Raw genomic sequence first — 24,718 nt, forward strand, 5'->3', positions numbered from 1 at the left:
AGAACCCAGATTACCAATACAAGAGATGAAAACAGCTACTTAACCAGAGTCCAATAAAATCTAGATAATCATTATGGAATACTTTGAAACCTTTTATTTCCCAATCTTGTAAAATATAGAAGAAATGAATTGTGTAGCCATATGACTTACCAAACTTAAGAGGCTGTAAACAATTGGAATATCTTTCTAACAACCAGTGAAGAGTTAAGCAGCCATAGGTTCTTAACAAAGAAAAGTCCATAACTGGATAAATTCATTCCTGAATTCTATTCAACTTTTAAAGTATGTCAACCAAGTGGAAACCATATAACAGAAAGGGAAGGAACACTAGGAGACTCACAAAGTTAACATTTTCCTGATACTAAAACAAAGAAACAAATCTGTAGACCAACTTTTCTGACGAGTACAGACACAAAAATTCTCAATAAAAGTCTTGCAAACTGGGTTAAAGAACATCATACATCATGGCCAGGTTGGTTTCATTATAGCATGATACAAGGACTATTCAACATATGTAAATTGATAATTGATACAAAAAGATAACTAAAGACATAAACCATATTTGTGATATTCCAATCAGTGGAAAGAATAAAACCCTGATACATTCAGTATTCTGCATTGTAAAGAACCTAAAAAGGCCAGGAATAGAAGGAACACACCCCAGCATAATAAAACCTATATACACCACACCAATAGCCAGAATTGTACTGACCAGTGAAAACTTAGAGCATCTCCTGTAAAGTCAGGGACGAGATGAAGATGTCTACTTTCTCTGTCTTTATTCAAAATAGTGCTTTGAATATTGGCTAGAATAAGAAGAGACAAAAATAGAAAAGATACAGATAGGAAAGGAGAGTTAGAGGAAATCCTTGCCAACTATACCACAGGGCATTAAAGTCTGATGCATCAGAGGCTCTACCCACCCATCCAATCAAATACGAGTTAATGAATTGAATATAGGAATACAAGGGACCAATAAACGTTTGAAAATTTTCAATATTCTTATCCTCTAGGGAAATAAAAATGAATACTGCTTTGGAGGCAGTATTGCTATTATAAAGAAAGCAACCATGGTAAGACTTGAGCAGTGTTGTGAGAAGAGGAACATAAGTAGAAGCAGCTACTGTGGAAATCAGTATGGAACTCATCAAAACCTGAAATTATGACCACCCTATGACGTAGCTACACCAGCAGTAGGGAGAGACTCAAAGATTCTGTCAGCATCCACATTTACCATTGCTCTACTCACAATAGCAAAATATGGAACAATGCCCATCACGAGAAAATAGGACAAAAAGCTGTAGTACACATACGGAGTTTTATTCAGCTGTATAAAGAAACTTTGATGTTTTCAGGAAAACAGGTGAAATACATGGGATTCATAATAACTGCAAAGCATGTGAGGTGGTAGATCAGAAAAGATAGAAACTGTGATGTAGGAAAGGAAGACAACAGTGGGAGCGTCCTGAAGGAGGGCTCAAGCCACAGGTGAGGCTCCAGGAGGGAGAGAAAGGGATGCCTGAAGTCTATTATTTGTTGTTGTTACAAGGAGGAAGCCAACATCAAGTGTTGCTGGCAAGCCATTTCCCTTTCGAGAGTCTCTGTAAATAATAGAAAGTATATGCAGAGGGAGGGGATCTAAAGCTGAAAGAGAAGGGAGAAAGTTTGAAAAGAGTGAGGGGACAACAGGAGGCAACTGACCAAGCAACAGAAGGCTCATTGAGTTCTTTTTGACACCAGTCTGAGCCATTTTTCTACTTTTCTTTCACTGCTTGGTGAAAAAGCAAACTGCTTAGTGGATCCAGAGTGAAGGCTTGCTTAGTTATGTTATGCTGGAAGATATGATGAGTCCTTGGGATACTGCGAGTGGACTGTGAAAATCATGGAATGAAAACAGACACATAATGACAAAGTGTGTATTGATAATGGTAACTGGAGAACATGTGAGATATATATATATATATATATATATGACAGAGCCTAGAATTCCCTTTGTCCAGGGTGACCTTGAACTCATGGCAATCTTTTTGCTTCTGCCTCCTGAGTGCTGGAGGAAATTACAGGTATAAGCCACTATGGCCAGCTCAAATTGAGATACCTATTTCTTTACCTTTACCTTTATATAAACAACCATTCCAACAGTGCCTATAACGTAGTAAGACTTGGCACTAAAAGTTTGAGTTCTGTCCCCAGTACTGTGCTCTGGACTCCCTGCAGTTCTCTGTCTGAGACAGAGTATAGTGTAGATGGACTGGGTTGATCATAGAGTAAGGTGGAACATTTGAAAGAGGTGAGACAACCAAAAGACCAGTGTGTCAACCTACATTTTTCTAGACAGTTCTATTGACAGTAAATAATATATGCCAACTTATTTTTATTTTGAAATAGATGTAGAGTTTAGAATCATTCTAAAGCTCCTGGAACAAATGTGTCTTCCTGAGAGCTGTTTTTCCTGTCCAGGTGATTATCAGGACAGTTTGATTTGACCCTTAAAGGAGGAGTAATGACATGTCTTTGTTCTTTTCCAGAAAAACCATTTACTGAATATTAAGGGTTGGGTTCCGAGAAGTTGGTTTAGGTAATTAATTAATTACTAGTGACCTTCTTGGCAGTTCAAGATATCCTGCCACGGCCAGAGACTTCATTCCTCTGGGCAGTAATTATAGGCCGTGGTTTCATAGGTTGAAACTTCCTTCTGAAGTTGGTCAAGGATGCATTTTCTGCCTATTTGTCTTGATAAACGTGGTGCTCACTAATTGGATTGGCTAGAGTGGCTGACCAACTCTTCCCTCCCCCACCCCACCCCCAACACTGGCATTGTAGGTACTTACTGCCAGGCCCAACTTTTTACCCAGGTGCTAGTGATCTGAGTTCAGGTGCTCATTTTTGCAAGGTGGGTGCTTTGCCTACTGAGTCCTTTCTCCAGACCCTTTGTGATTCTTTTCCTTTTCAAATATATTTTTGTAATTATTCTTTTAAAATCTCATACATGTATACAATGTACTTTGATCACAACTTGATTAAATCTCTTAACCTTCGGCTTCATGCTAACCTCCTCCTATGGTTTTAAGTATATAATTGATAGGAGTGACGTTATGATATGTAGTTATGAGGGCCTTTCTCTTGAGAATTCACAAACATCTGATTGCCTCTGCCTTTCAAGTGCTAAGATTAAAGGCTGAATTGGGACTCCCTTTATAGTTGAGACTGGCCTTAAATTCCTAAGTCAGCCTCCAAACTCCAATCTAGGTACTGGGATTGCAAGTATATACCACTACAGCAGGCTCTTATATACAGGCCTGTACTCTCAACATTCAATTCAAGGTCTTCCTGACAAAGAACATATGTCACATAAAGTGTAGTTCAGAAATGCAGATCCACGAAAAACAAGGAAGCATGTAAAAAGAGGATTAAACAGAAACTACATAGGTCCCACACACAATTTCAACAGGACAATCTGTGAGCTGTTTCTAACACCTGGGTAAATAAAACAAATACAGAGGGCTGGTGAGATGGCTCAGTGGGTAAGAGCACCCGACTGCTCTTCTGAAGGTCCGAAGTTCAAATCCCAGCAACCACATGGTGGCCCACAACCACCCGTAATGAGACCTGATGCCCTCTTCTGGTGCGTCTGAAGACAGCTACAGTGTACTTACATTAAATAAATAAATAAATAAATAAATAAATAAATAAATAATCCTTAAAAAAAAATAAAACAAATACAGGGGGCTGGAGAGATGGCTCAGCAGTTAAGAGCACTGACTGCTCTTCTGAAGGTCCTGAGTTCAAAGCCCGCAACTACATGGCGGCTCACAACCATCCGTAACGAGATCTGGCACCCTCTTCTGGAGTGTCTAAAGACAGCTACAGTGTACATACATATAATAAATAAATCTTTAAAAAAAAAAAACAAATACAGTGGGAGGAGCTGCGAACATTGCTCTGATGAATCTGTATTTTGCAGGAGGCAGTGTGATGTTACTAAAAAATGGGTTTAGATTGGTTACAAAAGTGCATTTTAACCCAGGCAGTCCTTAGAACTGCCATTCTGTCTTTCTTCCCTCCTGCTCGACTTCCTTTCTTCTTTCTTTTAAAGGAATCTCACCCTTAGCCCAGGTTGTCTGGGGCTCCCTTTGTAGACCTGGCTGAACTTGAAGGCTGAGATTAAGGCCTGAGCCTCTGAGACACCTGGCTTTTAAAATGTTTTTAAAAGACATGAGCAACATGCCAGAAAACAGAACTGAAACTTGGCTACAGGATTATTCATTTAAAACCAGACAAGACATAGAAAGAAGAGGAAAGGAAACAGAACAACTGTATATGTAGAAACCTCAAATGGTAGGCTCCCTGGGTGCCTGTGTACATGTTGAAAGGGTCCATGAGTCACTGAATATTGATACTCCAGACTCAAATAGTATGTAACCACAAAGAGTGTTTTATTCTGTAGAAGTCCATCGTGCTGGGGTCTACCATCTACAAAGATGGAGAGACTCTGAAGTGAGCTGGCAGGCAGAATTTAAAGCACATTAGGGGAATTCCAGGAAGGGCCAGGTGACTTCAATCCGAATTTTGGCTCTGTCTCTAGGGATATGCTAGAACCATTGCTGGAGACTGGGAGGCTGGATACTGTTGCTGGGGAAGTCTGGAAACTGTTGTATCACCTGGCTCACCTTAGATAAATTTGTGGCTCATTTGATAGACTCTTGGAAGTCCTCCATCCAAATTTGGCAGTAGACTCAGAACCTCTCCTTACCTTCAGCAGTGTTAAGATCCCAGTTGGGCCCAGTCAAAGGAAAGGCTGCATCAGTATCAGCATGGACTTGAGTAGGCAGCCCATTTGCTCCCAGAACCAATTTCAGGGCAGCTTCTTGTTGTGAAGAGGACTGAAGTGGAAACTTAAGTGGGATGGTGTTTTGCTGGGGCAAACACATGAAGGAATGTTTTGTTAAAGTGGACACAGGTGTGAAAGGCTAAGGCAGACTCAAAAAAGGAACGTTTTGCTGAAGAAGACACAGGAGAGAGGATGTTCTGCTAAAGCAAACACATGAAAAGACATGTGATGGAAGATTCTTTGGTTATGACACCTAGGTATTGGTCTGCCTTACATTGCGTAGTTGAGCTGCATTTAGGATACCATAGAGAGAAATGCACCAAAAAACTTCTGGTGCTGTGCTGCAGTTTGTTGCCACGTCCAAGGACTGGGGCTGATTGGATGCACATGCTGAGGCAAGGCACATGGAGGACACATGATGTTTGGAGGGTATACATAGGACTCCACTGAGTGATAGAGACAGAGGTTGGCTTACTGGTATAGCCAACTGTGCAAAGATTGAGGGTCTTGAGTCTTTGGTGATCTTTGATTCCCTGGTAAAGGCACAGCTGAGACCTTCTGGTGTTCCTGTTGATCCCCCCTACTGACTTGAGCTGAGGCTGAGCCTGCTGTTTCTGCTAGGTCCTGTCACTGCTGTTGCTAAGTCAACTCTACTGGACTCTACTGGACTGCTGGGGTATCCATGAAGTGTTTGTGCATAGATCAAGCTGCAACTGCCTGCTGACCTGTGAGCTGAAATGTGATTTCCAGACAACACAGACAGGAATTGCTCTAAAGAACCTTTCTAAACAGGTTCATTTCCTCCATATTCTTTCTTTTATACTATCTCTGGTGGGTGATGGGCTACAAGGAAGGTCAAAAACCATCATTAAAAATAGAATTTGAGAAAATTAAAGTTACAGAGGACCTGGAGCAGTTGCTAACAGTCATCCCAGATGGGCTGGTGACTCAACATGATTAAATCTAGAAGACTTGTGAGAGCTGATGGTCTTTCTAAAAATGGGGAGTTCTGCAACTTCTACTTGTAAACATCATTACTTGCAAATATCATAAACTGTCTACTCTGAGCATCTGGGCATCCCATAGCCTGGATGTATAAGGCAAGGCCATAATAGAGTCGGCCCTCTGGGACCGAAGTGAACTCCAAGTGGTGTCAGGAGAGTCAGAGGAATCAGGGGAGTCAGGAATGCTCCTCCCTCTAGCTGTGGTAGCAGGAGCAGGACACGGGAGGCAGACAGAGACCCTTCTCTGGAACAGAGAAGGAGAGCAAGGCAAGGGGCTAAGAATGACCCTCCTTTAGAGGAAGAAGGGTGGAGAGCAGCGAGACCTGTAACAAAAAAGGTTTCATCCAAACAGGGGAGGAGGGGGCTTCTTGACCAGGTGTTGCCACGTGGTGATATATAGCACTTGGTCCTGGGGGGCCCCAGGCCTCATAAACTAAACCTTCACCTTCTAATTGAAGAGGTAATGGAAAGTCCCCTCCTCAGGTCATCCTACTTTATAAGTGGGCCATTCATTTCTGCAAAAGATGGTTAGACAAACAACCAGACCACAGTCTTGGCAAAAGTCATTAAAATTATTCAGGACCAAGCCCAGTGAGGTGCTTTGTGCCTGTCCCATCCTAGAAATCAAAGAAAAATTTGTACAAAAGGACAAAATGCACAAACAGAATACACACAGACAGACACAGAAGGACATTCCTGGGAAAACAAAAGCAAAACCAACAGTCTTCCTCCCTGTGCATGGGAGGCCTATAGACCTATAGACAGTTCAGCATTCAGAGGAGAACTAGCCATTTCTGCTGCTTCTCCTAGGGGGTCTGGAGCATCCTCTGTTGCCCTGGCCAGTTGACAAAATACGCATCTGCTTTGTCCTTCTCAGCCTCCAGATTAAACCCAAAACAGAACCACAGAGATGGACAAAAGACAACAAGGCACCCAAACTTACCGACTGGAAAAACACTCCACTATTTGGGTCAGGGGTCTCCAGAGAATCCCAGACAAATCCCCCAAATGTAAGTGTCCATGATTTGCTGAATATTGATATGTATGTAAATAGTATGTAACTGCAAAGAGTGTTTCATTCTGGAGAAGTCCAGCATGCTAGGTGCTCGGGACTACCATCTACAATGATAGAGAGACTCTGAAGTGAGTTTGCAGGCCAATTTAAAGCACATTAGGGGAATTTCAGAGAAAGGCAGGAGACTTTTTTTTTTTCTTTTTTTCTTTTTTTCTTTTTTTGAGATAGTTTCTCTGTGTAGCCCTGGCTGTCCTGGAACTCATTCTGTAGACCAGGCTGGCCTTGAACTCAAAAATTCGCCTGTTTCTGCCTCCCAAGTGCTGGGATTAAAGGCAGTGCCACCACGCCCGGGATGGGAGACCTCTATCTTAATCTTGGCTCTATCTCTAGAGATATACCAGAACCATTGCTAGGGCCTGGTGTGCTGGTGTGTGTGCGCACATGTCTGGAAACTGTTGCTGGGGAAGTCTGGAAACTGCTGCTGACCTTGCCTCAGGCCAGTTGGTGGGGCAGCTTCTGAGACCTAGACTTGCCTGAATTTGCGCAGTTCTTGGAAACAGATCTAGGTCTAGTCTTCTGAATTGCCAATTAGAAGCCTGTCATGGAGTCAACCTACCCTTCTCATTGTCTGTACATGTGTGTGCGTGTGCACATGCACACTTGTGTCTTCGTGGATAACTCCTCAGATAGCATCTATTTTTCCTGGGACAGGGCCTCTCAGAACTTTTGAAGTAGGTTAGACTAGCTGGCCACTGAGCCCCAGGATCTGCCTGTCTGCCTCCTCAACACTGGGATTATAAGCATGCGTGACCACCCCATTGTTTTCTATGTGGGTGCTGGGGATTTGACTCAGGTCCTCATCCTTGCAAGGCTTTACGGACTGAACTATCTCCCCAGCACAAAGATGATTGGTATTAATCCAATCATATCCATAACATTTTTAACTCTGAAGTGCTAAACACATAAACTAAAAGAAAATTTTACATTAGATTGAAAGAATAACATCAAATCCATCTTAAAAACTGACTTAACTCATTTTTATTTATTTTTTAAACTTATAATTTATTTATTTTATGTGCATTGGTGTTTTGCCTGCATGTTTATCTGTGTGAGGGGGTCTGATCCTGGAGTTCCAGACAGCTGTGAGCTGATAGGAATTGAACTCAGGCCCCTGGAAGATCAGCCAGTGCTCTTAACCAATGAGCTATCTCTCCAACCCCAATTAAACACATTAAATCCCTTAATTAAACACAGTCAGTGTAACATCTGCTGTTTGCTTCTGGCCTGGACTGGCCTCATTTGCATGTCTGCCTCACAGTCTAGGCTTCCTGCCTCCATCTTTACTCTTCTTCCATTTGTCAGGAATTAAAAACAAAACAAAAACCACAAACAAACAATCTCTAACCTCAAAGGACAATTTATTCTGGAACTAAACATGAGAGACCATGGTCCAGGAACACAGATTCACGTTACCCAAATGTCATGTTCCAATACTGTCCTGGGTTCATGCAGTTTTACAGTAACAGAAAAAAGGAAGTTATAGACCAAGACATTTTTTATTTTTTTAATTTTTTTTTATTTTTTTGGTTTTTCGAGACAGGATTTCTCTGTATAGCCCTGGCTGTCCTGGAACTCACTTCGTAGACCAGGCTGGCCTCGAACTCAGAAATCCGCCTGCCTCTGCCTCCCGAGTGCTGGGATTAAAGGCGTGTGCCACCACGCCCGGCTCAAGACATGTTTTTAAAACACATTGGTGGAAACATGAGGTTGACAGTTTCCAGAAAAGCTGGGAAGATCAACTACAGATGCTATCTGACAGCACCTTTAGCCTTCTGGTTGGTGGGAGCTAGGGTCTGTTGATGCATTCTGAAGGACTTACCTAATGGCCACACAGATGTTAGGTCCAGTACACAGGAGGATAATAACTGGCTATTAAGGAGGCTGAAGATGGCCTAAGATAATTGGGGTCTGGACTTGAAGCATTCCAACCTTAGCACATCACTGAAGTTCTAACTAGTCAACAAGCCATTGTAGTCACAGCTTCTTCCCAGGAATTTTTGTCACACTTGGGAGTCTTCAAGTGGAATCCAACAAATCCAAATTCACCCATCCCAGTGCCCCAAGTCTTCTCTCAGTTCCACACTCCAAACCACAGTCTTTACTGTGACTACCCCATTGCTGGGTACTAGAAAGCTTTGAGAACTTTACATCCTCTGTCATCAAGCTGAGTAATCTTCCAGAGAGTCATAAACCCACTTGTCCTGCCCCAGGGTTTTTTTCCACCCCCCATGGTGCTTCATTGCAAGGTGTCTGATTACCAGGCACGACTCCATTGGGTCACAAAACCAGGGGGTGCAAGAGTAGGCACCCCCTCATTTGTTGGACTGATTGCACCTTAATATTTTTATTAAGAAGTCAATTTTAGAATACTCATATATAAAATAAATAATAAATAAACGGAAAAAGGTAAACTCTGGATGGTACTATGATCTAGAGTCACTAAATTAAGTTTAGACAAATTGTACCAAGAAAAGATGAGGTTTATAAATCATTGTACAATATTTTTGTTTTGTTTTTGATTTACAAATGGTTTCACTGTTTAGCCCAAGATGGCCTCAGATTTGTGATTCTCCTGCCATCACCCCTTGAGCACTGGGATAATAGGTGTGTGTAGCCACACCTGTCTGCTTTGCAATTAAGGCATCAACAATAACAATGGCCTTTGTAATGAACAGTTTCTGCTTTCTAACATAAAGTCTTAACTGTAAAAAAGATAAAGAAGGCTTTGTAATTTACACTTTCCCATCTGCCAGCATAGGGCAATAAGCTGGAAAAGATACTGTGACTTTGTTTTACATTTATATATGCTGTGCATGAGTAAAAGCAGAGGTTCCTAGAGACTCCTTGAGCCTCAGGAATTCAGCCTGAGAACAATGGTACCTGAACAAACAGATGACCTGCAGAGCAGCAGACACAGACATGGAGGCCTATTCTCACACTGCCCAGCCGGTGGAAACAATTGGCTTTTCATGCCTTACATTAGCTGGGATTCAAATCCAGAAGCAGCACAGAGTTTGACAGTCTTCTGTCTGTGCTATATGACTTGTCCTGACTTTCTGCTTAACATTAGTCAGGGACTCTAGCCAGGCTATCACAGAGCCAAAGAGGTAAGATTGGTTCTTCCTGTAGGCTAAGGAAGAGGACAGCTTCATGTCTTAGAATTCAGTTGTTTTGCAACCCCTTTTATACAGTCTGAATTCTCCTACTAGCCCACAAAGGACAAAGCCATCATTTTGTACATTTAAGTGAGATTAAAGAGGCTGAGTAATTTACACTGGGAATGGTAGTATATAAGATTACTGTATGTACATGGGCATTAACCCTTGTAATAATTATCACTCCCATCAAATACATAGTATTAACATGTTCTGACTCTATATATTCCTTCTATTTCATGATATGGGGAGAAGAGAAATGATAGGGAGGGACTGGGAGGAGAGGAGAGTAGGGGAAATGTGCCTAGGATATAGTATATGAGAGGAGAATAAACAGACAGACATATTCCCTGGCTGTCTTTCCTTGACTGTCTGTGGCTCTCTCTTGTATGACTCTGAGAACGCCCAGATAAGCTAACCTTGGACACCATTTTTATCATGACCATGAAGAAAGCTCAGCTTTCCCTTGTTTGATCTAAAACTTCTATTGTTCATGATCCATAGAGTTGATTTCGCCAAAACACAGGAGACTGCCTGCTGCTGTTTGGGGTACCCTTCATGAATGAGCTCCCAGCAGAGTGTGTTGACTGAAGTCTATAATTCTAGCCCTTGGAAGGCTTGAAGCAGGAAAACGAAAAGTTCAAGATCAATGTGGCCTAAATATCAAGAACCTGCCTCACTTCCTCAGTCTCCCCCTAAGACATTTCTCCTTATTCTTCCAGTTTTTGTTTTGTTTTAGGGTAGAAATTTATTTATTCATTTTTTTAGAAAATTAATTATTTTATTTATTTATATCCCAAATGTTGCCCCACTCCACCTCCCTTCCCAGAGTTCCCTAACCCAATTTGGGATCCATCCCATAGGCGATCAGTATTACTGATGCTATGTTGTGCTTGCAGACAGGATCTTAGCATGGCTGTCCAGTTTTGTTTTTTAAGGTTCCTTTTCATTCCCAAGTCAATGGAGAGAGGAGAGTGGTAGGTAGGTAGGAAGGTAGGTGGATAGGTAGGTAGGTAGTGTTTATAGCCTGTTTCTTTTTCTGATAAGAACATGATGATAAGCTGTTAACAGAGTCTGACCTCTTTTCTTTCACTCTGAAGGAAAGCCCAAAGTCACCTCTGCCCACTCTCCAGCTCTCTACTGACACCCTCTGGGAAGAAAGCACATCTGTAAGACTAGGAACAATGCAGCTTTGTCAAGGGCTGTTCACCATAGGACTTCATGTGGCTCCTCTAGACTCCTAGCAGCTCCTCCTTCAGTCAGAGCATGCGGCTGCGGTTCTGACAATGGAGCCTCTCCTTGACACTACCTGGCTTCAGCCCTGCCCACACAGTCCTCTCTTCCATCACTCTCAAGCACCCTCTTGAGGTCTTTAGTCCTGGGAAAGAGCTCTCCCAACCATCATCTTCATCCATGATAAATCCCTTTTAAAGGTCCTTTACATTTTTCTCTGTTCCTGCAGACCTGATCCCTTAGTCTCATCTCTACCACTGCAAGAGAACACAGCAGCAACCTTCCTCCCCGCACCCTGCCTACAGCTCCAATGGATTCCACAGACCATGCCCTCCTAACTTTTCTCTCCCTACTTGTTTCTGTATACCAATCCCCAACTCCAGCAGGCATACCCTGCTAAAACACAGGCCACGCCTGCCAGAAAACCAGGTAGGCTGCCAGCAGACCTCTCCCCACTGTCTTTCTCTCTCTGTTCCCTCAAACCCAATCTCCCAGTCTCCTTTCATGAAGGACAACAGAACGGAGCTATATAGCCTTCCCTCCCTCCTGCCCACATCTTTTGTGGAGCCCACAAACCAACCCCTCCTAACCTCCCTCCTCAAACTTGTAGCTTTATCCAAGATTCCAACTCCAACAATCCCTCTAAACAACCATTGCTCTCTAAGGACTTTTCTTTTCCTACCCATCCTTGGCTAGGAGGAAGACCTTTGAAAAGAGAGAGTAAGAATCTCTCAATTAAACAAGCTTGATAGTCCCAATGTGTTCTAGTTGCTAATCTAAGAACTGCTTCTCCCAGGGTAACAAGTATACTGAAGGCAGACACAACAGTTCTACTGCTCCTGAGATCCAGTTCCCCCAATCTCATCCCCAACTCTGTTGCAAGCTTTGCAAACAGAATATAAGAGAGAATCTCAGGTATTGAAGGTATGATAAAAGAAATGGAAACATTGGTCAAAGAAAGTGTTAAATCTAAAAACAAAAAACAGCCGGGTGTGGTGGCACACGCCTTTAATCCCAGCACTCGGGAGGCAGAGGCAGGTGGATTTCTGAGTTTGAGGCCAGCCTGGTCTATAAAGGTACAAGAAGCATACAGAACACCAAATAGATTGGACCACAAAAGAAAGTCCTCTCAGTACATAATAATCAAAACATTATACATACAGAACCAAGAAAGAATATTAAAAACTACAAGTGGAAAGGACCAAGTAACATAAAGACAAAATTATTAGAATTGTGTGTGACTTCTTGATGAAGACTATAAATCCGGAAAGGTCTGGACAGATGTCCTGCAGACTCTAAGAGATCACAGATAGCAGCTTAGGCTATACCCAGGGAAAGTTTCAATGACTATAGATGGAGAAAAAAGGTATTCCATGATAAAGTCTAATTTAAGCACTATATTTCTATAAATCCAGCCTTATAGCAGGTACTAGAAGGTAGGCTCCAACCTAAGGAGGTTAACTATACTTATGAGAACATAGGAAATAAATAATCTCATACCAGCGAAATGAAGAGAAGGGAAGCACACACCCCCTCCCCCCACAATAACTACCACCACCATCAACCACCGCAAAGTAGTAGGAATCAACAGTCAGTGGTTATTGATGTTTCTCAATATCAATCAATGGTCTCAATAAGTAAAATACACACAAACAGGATGGATGTGAAAACAGGATCCATCATTCTGCTGCACCCAAGAAACAGACCTCAACATCAAGGATAGATATTACTTCAGGCTAAAAGGTGGGAAAAAGAGAATCCATGCAAATGGACCTACGAAGCAAGCTGGTGTAGCCATTTTACATCTAACAAACTAGACCAAACCATATTGATCAAATATGGCTTCCAGGGCAGACTGGGTTGCACTCTATTGAGTTAGCCGAAGGGATCCCATTGAAATCCATAAATAGCCCTGGCTGTTGCCAAGACAAAGGGTTGCTCTCTGCAAACTGATAGCAGGGTTCCATAGGCAAGGACAACACCCACACAACTGATTGGACATGGAGAAGTCAAGCTGGTTCCTACGTGGAACCTTAACCCCTACATCCTGGTCTCTTTGGTGCAGGAAGTACTCTACAGGCTACTAAAAGGGAAACGTGGCTACCACCTCAACTACAAAACCTTTGATTTACAATCTGTCTTGCCTACCAAAAACTATCGGCACAGAACGTCAGAATGCCTGATCTGACTTAAGGCCCCCTCCCTGAGAAGGAGCTCAGACCAGCACTGCTTGTGCAACCAAGAATCAGGACTAGGTAGCCTGGAGACCTAAGGTAAAACCAAACACTACTGCTTTTTAAAAAATCACCAAAATGACTACTAATGATATTCTGCTAAACTTAGAAGTCAATGCCTTACCCAGTCATCATCAGAGAGGTTTCCTCTGGCAGCGAATGGGAACAGATGCAGAGATCCATAGCCAGACAGTATGTGGAGAGAGAGTCTAAACTGGAGATCTCTGTCCAATTCCTCCCCTCAGAACTCAGGGAAGCCCACAGAAGAGGAGGCAGAAAGATTGTAGGATCCGCAGGAGATGGAGGACACCAGGAGAGCAGAGCCCTCTGAATCACTGCAGCAGGGCACATGTGAACTCACAGAGACTGAAGCAGCAAGCACAGGACCTGTAGGGACTGCATTAGGTCCTCTGTGTATATATAAGTTTAGTATTTTTATGGGATTCCTGACTGTGAGGACAAGTGGGTCTCTGACTCTTGTGTCTGCTCTTGGGACTCTTTTCTTCCTGTTGTGTTGTCATGTCCAACTTTGATATGATAATTTTTGCTACACCTTATTAGATTTTATTTTGTCATGCTTGGTTGATATCTCTTAGAAGCATTTTTTTTTTTTTTCTGATGAGAGACACAAAGGGAGTGGATCTGAACAGGAGGGGAAGAAGGGAGGAACTGGGAGGAGTAGAGGGAGGGGAAACTACAGACCCTCTTCCCACTACAATGAAGTACTACATCAAGTCCCAGACTTTTCTTTTTTTTTTTTTTAATATATTTTATTACGTATTTTCCTCAATTACATTTCCAATGCTATCCCAAAAGTCCCCCATACCCTCCCCCCCTCGACTTTTCTTTTCCTACCCATCTGTACTGGCTAGTTTTGTGTCAACTTGACACAGCTGGAGTTATCACAGAGAAAGGATCTGCAGTTGAGGAAATGCTTCCATGAGATCCAACTGTAAGGCATTTTCTCAATTAGTGATCAAGGGGGAAAGGCCCCTTGTGGGTGGGACCATTTCTGGGCTGGTAGTCTTGGGGTCTATAAGAGAGCAGGCTGAGCAAGCCAGAGGAAGCAAGCCAGTAAAGAACATCCCTCCATGGCCTCTGCATCAGCTCCTGCTTTCTGACCTGCTTGAGTTCCAGTCCTGACTTCCTTGGTGATGAACAACAGTATGGAAGTGTAAGCTGAATAAACCCTTTTCTCTCCAGTTTCCTTCTTGGTCATGATGTTTGTGCAGGAATAGAAACCCTGACTAAGACACCATCCTTGGCTAGGAGGAAGACCTTTGAGAAGCGAGAATAAGAATCTCTCAATTAAACAAGCTTGATAGTCCCAGCATGTTCTAGTTTTCTCTCCTGATGAATACAGAAGACCTCCATTCTCCTGTTTGCTCCTTCCTCAGGGTAAGAGGTCATACACTGCTATCAGATGGGGAGCTTCTGCAACCACAGAGGTAAATGAACAAAGGCAAGGGAAGCCCAGGATGGAAGGTAAGCATCCTATGGGGTAATTCATTTTCTTCATATCTCATTTCCACATGATTCCATTTCAGTGGAATGTTAGGAAAATCAAAATTATGGTAATAGAAGGTAGATAAGCCGTGTCTGGGGCAGGGGTAGGGGTCAAGGTACAGGATGCAGAGGAACCCAAGGGCACATTTGGAGGGAACTGAAACTTTTGTTTTGAATGTATTCATGTTATATTTGATGGGTATATAGATATATCATGAGACATAGATTATACATCTTAAATTATATTAGCTATTTTTATTGCTGTTTTGTTCTTGCTTTCCTTTTTTTAAAAAATGAATTCATTTATTTATTTTATGTGAGTACACTGCAGCTATCTTCAGACACAACAGAAGAGGGTAACAGATCCCATTACAGATGGTTGTGAGCCACCGTGTGGTTGCTGGGATTTGAACTAGGGACCTGTGGAAGAACAGTCAGTGCTCTTACCCACTGAGTGGTCTCCCCAGCTCCCTTGCTTTTGCTTTTCAAGGCAGAGTTTCTCTGTGTAGCCATGGTTGTCTTGGAGACTACTCTGTAGACCAGGTTGGCCTCAAACTCATAGAGATCTGCCCACCACTACCTCCCAAGTGCTGGGATCAAAGGTATGTGCCACACTGCCACTTCTAATTTTTAAAGAAGAGAGCAGTGAAACACTCCTACCTTAATAGATAGGGAAAGCCAAGGGACATATGGAGCTGGCTCACTAGTTATCTCCTTCCTCCCTTTTCTGGGCCCTAGAGAGCTCTTCTGTTGATCCACAACCCATGAATATACAGCCGAGAGAAACAGTTCCATGGAGTAGGCATTGTCTTGCTTATTTTCTCGTCCCTGCTTTTCATGAGGTTTCAAGGACATTAGAGTAATAAGCCACTGTAATAAGATCTGGAATCGATGTCATCTCATTTCCATCCTAGATCTTCTGGCGAACCCATGAGTTAATCCTTGAAGCTCCAGACTCCAGTTATAGCCTTCCTACCTATGATCTTCTTTTTCTTTCTTTCTCGTGGAGCTCCACACATGAGACAGATATTGTTCCTTGTTTCCCGTGGTTTCCAGGTTCCCGTTTGTGGGCCAGTCTGTAGTAAGCTGGCCCGCGGCTTACATGAACCAAGTATTTCTGGAAGGCAGGCTGGGCCTGAAAGAGTCTTAGACTTCGAGAAAAGATAATGAGGCCAAGACATTTTTTTCCAGATCAAGGCCCACAAGTTTACTAAGAGATCGGTGCCAGTCCATTCTTGGTGCTTTGAGCCAGCCTGTAGGCAATGTGCAGGATAGGGTGTGTCTCCAGAATGTCTCAAGGGTCTCTCAGAAGGTAGCAGAGTCTCAGAGAAGAGCAGAGGGAGTTGACATAACAATATAGTCATCTAAGTTGGAAGGCTACACCCCAGGTGATCTCATATTCAGTGGCAGCAAAGTCTGAATCAGCCTGCTTCAAGGCTGGGGGAGGCTACAATTTCCCCCCTGATTATATAATAAAAATAGCTGGACTGAGACAATAAAATTTATTTATGCTCCATAGTCCTGCCTGGGAGTTATGGTGGCTGGCGGCCATGCCTGTTTCAGGAAATCTCAGATTTTCCCGAGCCATTCTTAGCCATCAAGGAGCATACATGCAGCTCGTTTGTGTTTATTTTACACAAACATGGCTCTGTGGTGTATTATTAACAAACCCCAGTCTCTTGGCATGTACCTCTGTCTTAGATTGATATGGCTCTGAAATCTGGTTGCCATCATTGACTCTCCGGCCCTCATAGCACACCTTATTCCCAAATCAGAGCAAAGCCACAATATATACTGAATATGCGTCTTCATATTGATGAATTTCTGCCACCCACGCTTGCTGGAGGGGACCCTTGCTGAAATCAGGCTCTAAGGAGAGACTGACCTGCTTGAAAAACAAAGATAGTTGAAAAACAACAGGATAAAAGCTTCTTTGTGGAAGCCCAGGTACTTTATTCAGTTGCAAATTAGCAACATCAAGCTCAGACTCTGACCTCCCTGCAAGGGGGGGGGGGGGGAGCTGACTTTGAGAATTAGCAGAAAAGCAGGAGATTCTCTGAAAGTGGAGGCTGTGCTCCAAATTAACTTTTTTTGGCTAAAAAGGATTTTTAGCCATCAAGGAGGTTAGAATCATACTTACTAGAAGATTCAGGATCTGTGTCCACTTGACAAACCAGTCTTTCAGGCAGCCACCACGCTCCGTCTTCTTTTTGTGAAAAAATACAGACCGAACCTCTTCCCCAAATTAAAACAGGGTCTGGACCATTCCACGTATTAGATATTGGGTCCCGCCATTTAACCATGGCATAAGAACTGGAAGTAACTGGATGCCAGTGGCCATCTGCTGCAGACTGACCTTTAACATCAGTTTGCAAAAAATTAAAACGAACAAGACAAAAGCAAGATGTGCTTTTGGTGACTTTGCAGGGGTATAACTATGACTACGTTGCAGGGGTATAACTATGACTACGTAAGATATCCAGCTCGGATCTTGGCTCAGGGACTCCACCGAACTTAGTCTACAGGTTAGAGTGAGGACCACAGAGGCAGACAGCTTCTGGGACAGGCGGGAGCCACAGAGCCGCTGAGGCAGCACCCTTTTGGGGCCGCAGACATCCGGCACCCTCCCAGTCGGAGGACAGTGACCTGCCCTGCAGAGAGCGCCATCTTGGCTCCGGGACTCCGCCGAGCTTAGTCTCTACAGGTCAGAGTGGGGACCACGGGGGCAGACGGCTTCTGGGACAGGCAGGAGCCACAGAGCCGCTGAGGCAGCACCCTTTTGGGGCCGCAGACTTCCAGCACCCTCCCAGCCGGAGGACAGAGACCTGCCCTGCAGAGAGTGCCATCTTGGCTCCGGGACTCCTCCGAACTTAGTCTACAGGTTAGAGTGAGGACCACAGAGGCAGACAGCTTCTGGGACAGGCGGGAGCCACAGAGCCGCTGAGGCAGCACCCTTTTGGGGCCGCAGACATCCGGCACCCTCCCAGTCGGAGGACAGTGACCTGCCCTGCAGGGAACGCCATCTTGGCTCCGGGACTCCGCCGAGCTTAGTCTCTACAGGTCAGAGTGGGGACCACGGGGGCAGACGGCTTCTGGGACAGGCAGGAGCCACAGAGCCGCTGAGGCAGCACCCTTTTGGGGCCGCAGACTTCCGGCACCCTCCCAGCCGGAGGACAGAGACCTGCCCTGCAGAGAGTGCCATCTTGGCTCCGGGACTCCGCCGAACTTAGTCTACAGGTTAGAGTGAGGACCACAGAGGCAGACAGCTTCTGGGACAGGCGGGAGCCACAGAGCCGCTGAGGCAGCACCCTTTTGGGGCCGCAGACATCCGGCACCCTCCCAGTCGGAGGACAGTGACCTGCCCTGCAGGGAACGCCATCTTGGCTCCGGGACTCCACCGAGCTTAGTCTCTACAGGTCAGAGTGGGGACCACGGGGGCAGACGGCTTCTGGGACAGGCGGGAGCCACAGAGCTGCTGAGGCAGCACCCTTTAGGGGCCGCAGACATCCGGCACCCTCCCAGTCGGAGGACAGTGACCTGCCCTGCAGGGAGCACCATCTTGGCTCCGGGACTCCGCCGAACTTAGTCTGTACAGGTCTGCTGACAGAGGATACTCAGAATCCCCAGAAGAACAACCTCTGAACAGAGACAACTATAACAACTCCAGAGATTACCAGATGGCGAGAGGTAAAGGTAAGAATCTTACTAACAGAAACCAAGACCACTCACCATCATCAGGACCCAGCACTCCCACTTCGCCCAGTCCAGGGCACCCCAACACACCTGAAAAACTAGACCTGGATTTAAAAGCATATCTCATGATGATGGTAGAGGACATCAAGAAGGACTTTAAAGAACTACAGGAGAACATGGCTAAAGAGTTACAAGTCCTTAAAGAAAAACAGGAAAACACAACCAAACTGGTAGAAGTCCTTAAAGAGAAACAGGAAAACACATCCAATCAGATGATGGAAATGAACAAAACCATACTAGACCTAAAAAGGGAAGTAGACACAATAAAGAAAACCCAAAATGAGGCAACACTGGAGATAGAAACCCTAGGAAAGAAATCTGGAACCATAGATGCAAGCATCAGCAACAGAATACAAGAGATGGAAGAGAGAATCTCAGGTGCAGAAGATTCCATAGAGAACATGGGCACAACAATCAAGGAAAATGGAAAATGCAAAAAGATCCTAACTCAAAACATCCAGGAAATACAGGACAAAATGAGAAGACCAAACCTACGGATAATAGGAGTGGATGAGAATGAAGATTTTCAACTCAAAGGACCAGCAAACATCTTCAACAAAATTATAGAAGAAAACTTCCCAAATCTAAAGAAAGAGATGCCCATGAACATACAAGAAGCCTACAGAACTCCAAATAGGCTGGACCAGAAAAGAAATACCTCCCGACACATAATAATCAGAACAACAAATGCACTAAATAAAGATAGAATACTAAAAGCAGTAAGAGAAAAAGGCCAAGTAACATATAAAGGCAAGCCTATCAGAATTACACCAGATTTTTCACCAGAGACTATGAAAGCTAGAAGATCCTGGACAGATGTTATACAGACACTAAAAGAACACAAATTCCAGCCCAAGCTACTATACCCAGCCAAACTCTCAATTAACATAGATGGAGAAACCAAAGTATTCCACGACAAAGCCAAATTCACACATTATCTCTCCAGGAATCCAGCCCTTCAAAGGATAATAACAGAAAAAAACCAATACAAGGACAGGAACCACGCCCTAGAAACAACAAGAAGGTAATCCCTCAACAAACCTAAAAGAAGACAGCCACAAGAACAGAATGCCAACTTTAACAACAAAAATAACAGGAAACAACAATAACTTTTCCTTAATATCTCTTAATATCAATGGACTCAACTCCCCGATAAAAAGACATAGACTAACAAACTGGCTACACAAACAAGACCCAACATTTTGCTGCTTACAAGAAACTCATCTCAGAGAAAAAGATAGACACTACCTCAGAATGAAAGGCTGGAAAACAATTTTCCAAGCAAATGGTATGAAGAAACAAGCTGGAGTAGCCATTCTAATATCAGATAAGATTGACTTCCAACCCAAAGTCATCAAAAAAGACAGGGAGGGGCACTTCATACTCATCAAAGGTAAAATCCTCCAAGAGGAACTCTCAATCCTGAATATCTATGCTCCAAATACAAAGGCAGCCTCATTCATTAAAGAAACTTTAGTAAATCTCAAAGCACACATTTCACCTCATACAATAATAGTGGGAGACTTCAACACACCACTTTCACCAATGGACAGATCATGGAAACAGAAACTAAACAGGGACACAGTGAAACTAACAGAAGTTATGGATCAAATGGATCTGGCAGATATCTACAGAACATTTTACCCTAAAACAAAAGGATACACCTTCTTCTCAGCACCTCATGGTACCTTCTCCAAAATTGACCACGTAATTGGGCACAAAACAGGACTCAACAGATACAAAAACATTGAAATTGTCCCATGCATCCTATCAGATCACCATGGACTAAGGCTGATCTTCAACAACAAAATAAATAATAGAAAGCCAACCTTCACGTGGAAACTGAACAACACTCTTCTCAATGATACCTTGGTCAAGGAAGGAATAAAGAAAGAAATTAAGGACTTTTTAGAGTTCAATGAAAATGAAGCCACAACATACCCAAACTTATGGGACGCAATGAAAGCATTTCTAAGAGGAAAACTCATAGCTCTGAGTGCCTCCAAAAGGAAACTAGAAAGAGCACACATTAGCAGCTTGACAACACACCTAAAAGCACTAGAACAAAAGGAAGCAAATTCACCCAAGAGGAGTAGACGGCAGGAAATAATCAAACTCAGGGGTGAAATCAACCAAGTGGAAACAAGAAAAACTATTCAAAGAATCAACCAATCAAGGAGCTGGTTCTTTGAGAAAATCAACAAGATAGATAAACCCTTAGCCAGACTCACTAGAGGGCACAGGGAAAGCATCCTAATTAACAAAATCAGAAATGAAAAAGGAGACATAACAACAGATCCTGAAGACATCCAAAACACCATCAGATCCTTCTACCAAAGGCTATACTCAACAAAACTGGAGAACCTGGTTGAAATGGAGAAGTTCCTAGACAGATACCAGGTACCAAAGTTGAATCAAGATCAGGTTAATGATCTAAACAGCCCTATATCCCCCAAAGAAATAGAAGCAGTCATTAATAGTCTCCCAACCAAAAAAAGCCCAGGACCAGATGGGTTTAGTGCAGAGTTCTATCAGACCTTCAAAGAAGATCTAATCCCAGTTCTTCACAAACTATTCCACAAAATAGAAACAGAAGGTACTCTACCCAACTCATTCTATGAAGCCACAATTACTCTGATACCTAAACCACAAAAAGACCCAACAAAGATAGAAAACTTCAGACCAATATCCCTTATGAATATTGATGCAAAAATCCTCAATAAAATTCTTGCTAACCGAATCCAAGAACACATCAAAACAATCATCCATCCTGACCAAGTAGGTTTCATCCCAGGGATGCAGGGATGGTTCAATATACGGAAATCCATCAACGTAATCCAGTATATAAACAAACTCAAAGACAAAAACCACATGGTCATCTCGTTAGATGCGGAAAAAGCATTTGACAAGATCCAACACCCATTCATGATAAAAGTCTTGGAAAGATCAGGAATTCAAGGCCCATACCTAAACATGATAAAAGCAATCTACAGCAAACCAGTAGCCAACATCAAAGTAAATGGTCAGAAGCTTGAAGCAATCCCTCTAAAATCAGGGACTAGACAAGGCTGTCCACTTTCTCCATACCTATTCAACATTGTACTTGAAGTCCTAGCCAGAGCAATTCGACAACAAAAGGAGATCAAAGGGATACAAATTGGAAAAGATGAAGTCAAAATATCACTTTTTGCAGATGATATGATAGTATATATAAGTGACCCTAAAAATTCCACCAGAGAACTCCTAAGCCTGATAAACAGCTTCGGTGAAGTAGCTGGATATAAAATTAACTCAAACAAATCAATGGCCTTTCTCTACACAAAGAATAAACAGGCTGAGAAAGAAATTAGGGAAACAACACCCTTCTCAATAGTCACAAATAATATAAAATATCTTGGCGTGACTCTAACTAAGGAAGTGAAAGATCTGTATAATAAAAACTTCAAGTCTCTGAAGAAAGAAATTATAGAAGATCTCAGAAGATGGAAAGATCTCCCATGCTCATGGATTGGCAGGATCAACATTGTAAAAATGGCTATCTTGCCAAAAGCAATCTACAGATTCAATGCAATCCCCATCAAAATTCCAAATCAATTCTTCAACGAATTAGAAAGTGCAATCTGCAAATTCATCTGGAATAACAAAAAACCTAGGATAGCAAAAACTCTTCTCAAGGATAAAAGAACCTCTGGTGGAATCACCATGCCGGACCTAAAGCTCTACTACAGAGCAATTGTGATAAAAACTGCATGGTACTGGTATAGTGACAGACAAATAGACCAATGGAATAGAATTGAAGACCCAGAAATGAACCCACACACCTACGGTCACTTGATCTTCGACAAGGGAGCTAAAAACATCCAGTGGAAGAAAGACAGCATTTTCAACAAATGGTGCTGGCACAACTGGTTGTTAACATGTAGAAGAATGCGAATCGATCCATTCCTATCTCCTTGTACTAAGGTCAAGTCTAAGTGGATCAAGGAACTTCACATAAAACCAGAGACACTGAAACTTATAGAGGAGAAAGTGGGGAAAAGCCTTGAAGATATGGGCACAGGGGAAAAATTCCTGAATAGAACAGTAATGGCTTGTGCTGTAAGATCGAGAATTGACAAGTGGGACCTCATGAAACTACAAAGCTTCTGCAAGGCTAAAGACACCATCAATAAGACAAAAAAACCACCAACAGATTGGGAAAGGATCTTCACCTATCCTAAATCAGATAAGGGACTAATATCCAATATATATAAAGAACTCAAGAAGGTGGACTCCAGAAAGTCAAATAACCCCATTAAAAAATGGGGCTCAGAACTGAACAAAGAATTCTCGCCTGAGGAATACCGAATGGCAGAGAAACACCTGAAAAAATGTTCAACATCCTTAATCATCAGGGAAATGCAAATCAAAACAACCCTGAGATTCCACCTCACACCAGTCAGAATGGCTAAGATCAAAAATTCAGGTGACAGCAGTTGCTGGCGAGGATGTGGAGAAAGAGGAACACTCCTCCATTGTTGGTGGGATTGCAAGCTTGTACAACCACTTTGGAAATCAGTCTGGCGGTTCCTCAGAAAATTGGACATAGTACTACCGGAGGATCCAGCAATACCTCTCCTGGGCATATATCCAGAAGATGTCCCAACCGGTAAAAAGGACACATGTTCCACTATGTTCATAGCAGCCCTATTTATAATAGCCAGAAGCTGGAAAGAACCCAGATGTCCCTCAACAGAGGAATGGATACAGAAATTATGGTACATTTACACAATGGAGTACTACTCAGCTATTAAAAAGAATGAATTTATGAAATTCCTAGCCAAATGGATGGACCTGGAGGGCATCATCTTGAGTGAAGTAACACAATCACAAAAGAACTCACACAATATGTATTCACTGATAAGTGGATATTAGCCCAAAACTTAGGATACCCAAGATTTAAGATACAATTTGCTAAACGCATGAAACTCAAGAAGAATGAAGACCAAAGTGTGGACACTGTGCACCTTCTCAGAATTGGGAACAAAACACCCAGGGAAGGAGTTACAGAGACAAATTTCGTAGCGGTGATGAAAGGATGGACCATTTAGAGACTGCCGTATCCAGGGATCCATCCCATAATCAACTTCTAAACGCTGACACCATTGCATACACTAGCAAGATTTTGCTGAAAGGACCCAAATATAGCTGTCTCTTGTGAGACGATGCTGGGGCCTAGCAAACACAGGAGTGGATGTTCACAGTCAGCTATTGGATGTATCACAGGGCTCCCAATGGAGAAGCTAGAGTAAGTACCCAAGGAGCTAAAGGGATCTGCAACCCTATTGTTGGAACAACATGATGTACAAACTAGAACCCCGGAGCTCTTGTCTCTAGCTGCATATGTATCGAAAGATGGCCTAGTCAGCCATCAATGGAAAGAGAGGCCCATTGGACTTGCAAACTTTATATGCCCCAAGATAGGGGAATGCCAGGGCCAAAAGAATGGGAATGGGTGGGTAGGGAAGTGGGGGGCGCTATGGGGGACTCTTGGGATAGTATTGGAAATGTAATTGAGGAAAATATGTAATAAAAATATAAAAAAAAAAAAAAAAAGAAACACCCTTAAAAAAAAAAAAAAAAAAAAAAAAAAAAAAAAAAAAAAAGATATCCAGCTCGCCCTTTAGAGGAGCCATCAGTAAAAATCAATAGAGCATTATATAAAGGCTGTAAGGAAGTCATTTTAGGAAATATCACCTCATGTACATTTAAAAACTTTATCAACCTATCTTGAGGATAATGATTATCTATAGTTCCTATAAATCCTATTTGAGCAAGCAACCAATCTGTACTGTGCTGCTTCAGCCAAATATCTTGGTCTACACTATAAGGCTGAACAATGATATCTGGCTCTTTGCCAAAATAAGTTAGTGCCTGTTTCCTTCCAA

The 24,718-nt window shown here is 42.8% G+C and overlaps 1 long non-coding RNA gene across 1 annotated transcript; it reads left to right on the forward strand.

The window, feature by feature from the left end:
• Positions 1–5,385: 5,385 nt before the first annotated feature.
• LOC115030864 (uncharacterized) lies at positions 5,386–15,013 on the forward strand. The gene is made up of 3 exons (XR_003836432.2): positions 5,386–5,623; positions 6,713–6,845; positions 14,930–15,013. It is a non-coding gene; the product is annotated as an uncharacterized LOC115030864 (long non-coding RNA).
• The last annotated feature ends 9,705 nt before the right edge of the window (positions 15,014–24,718 follow it).

This window comes from Mus caroli, unplaced genomic scaffold, assembly GCF_978045245.1.
Source record: "Mus caroli unplaced genomic scaffold, Mus_caroli_1 scaffold_6, whole genome shotgun sequence".
NCBI lineage: Eukaryota > Metazoa > Chordata > Mammalia > Rodentia > Muridae > Mus > Mus caroli.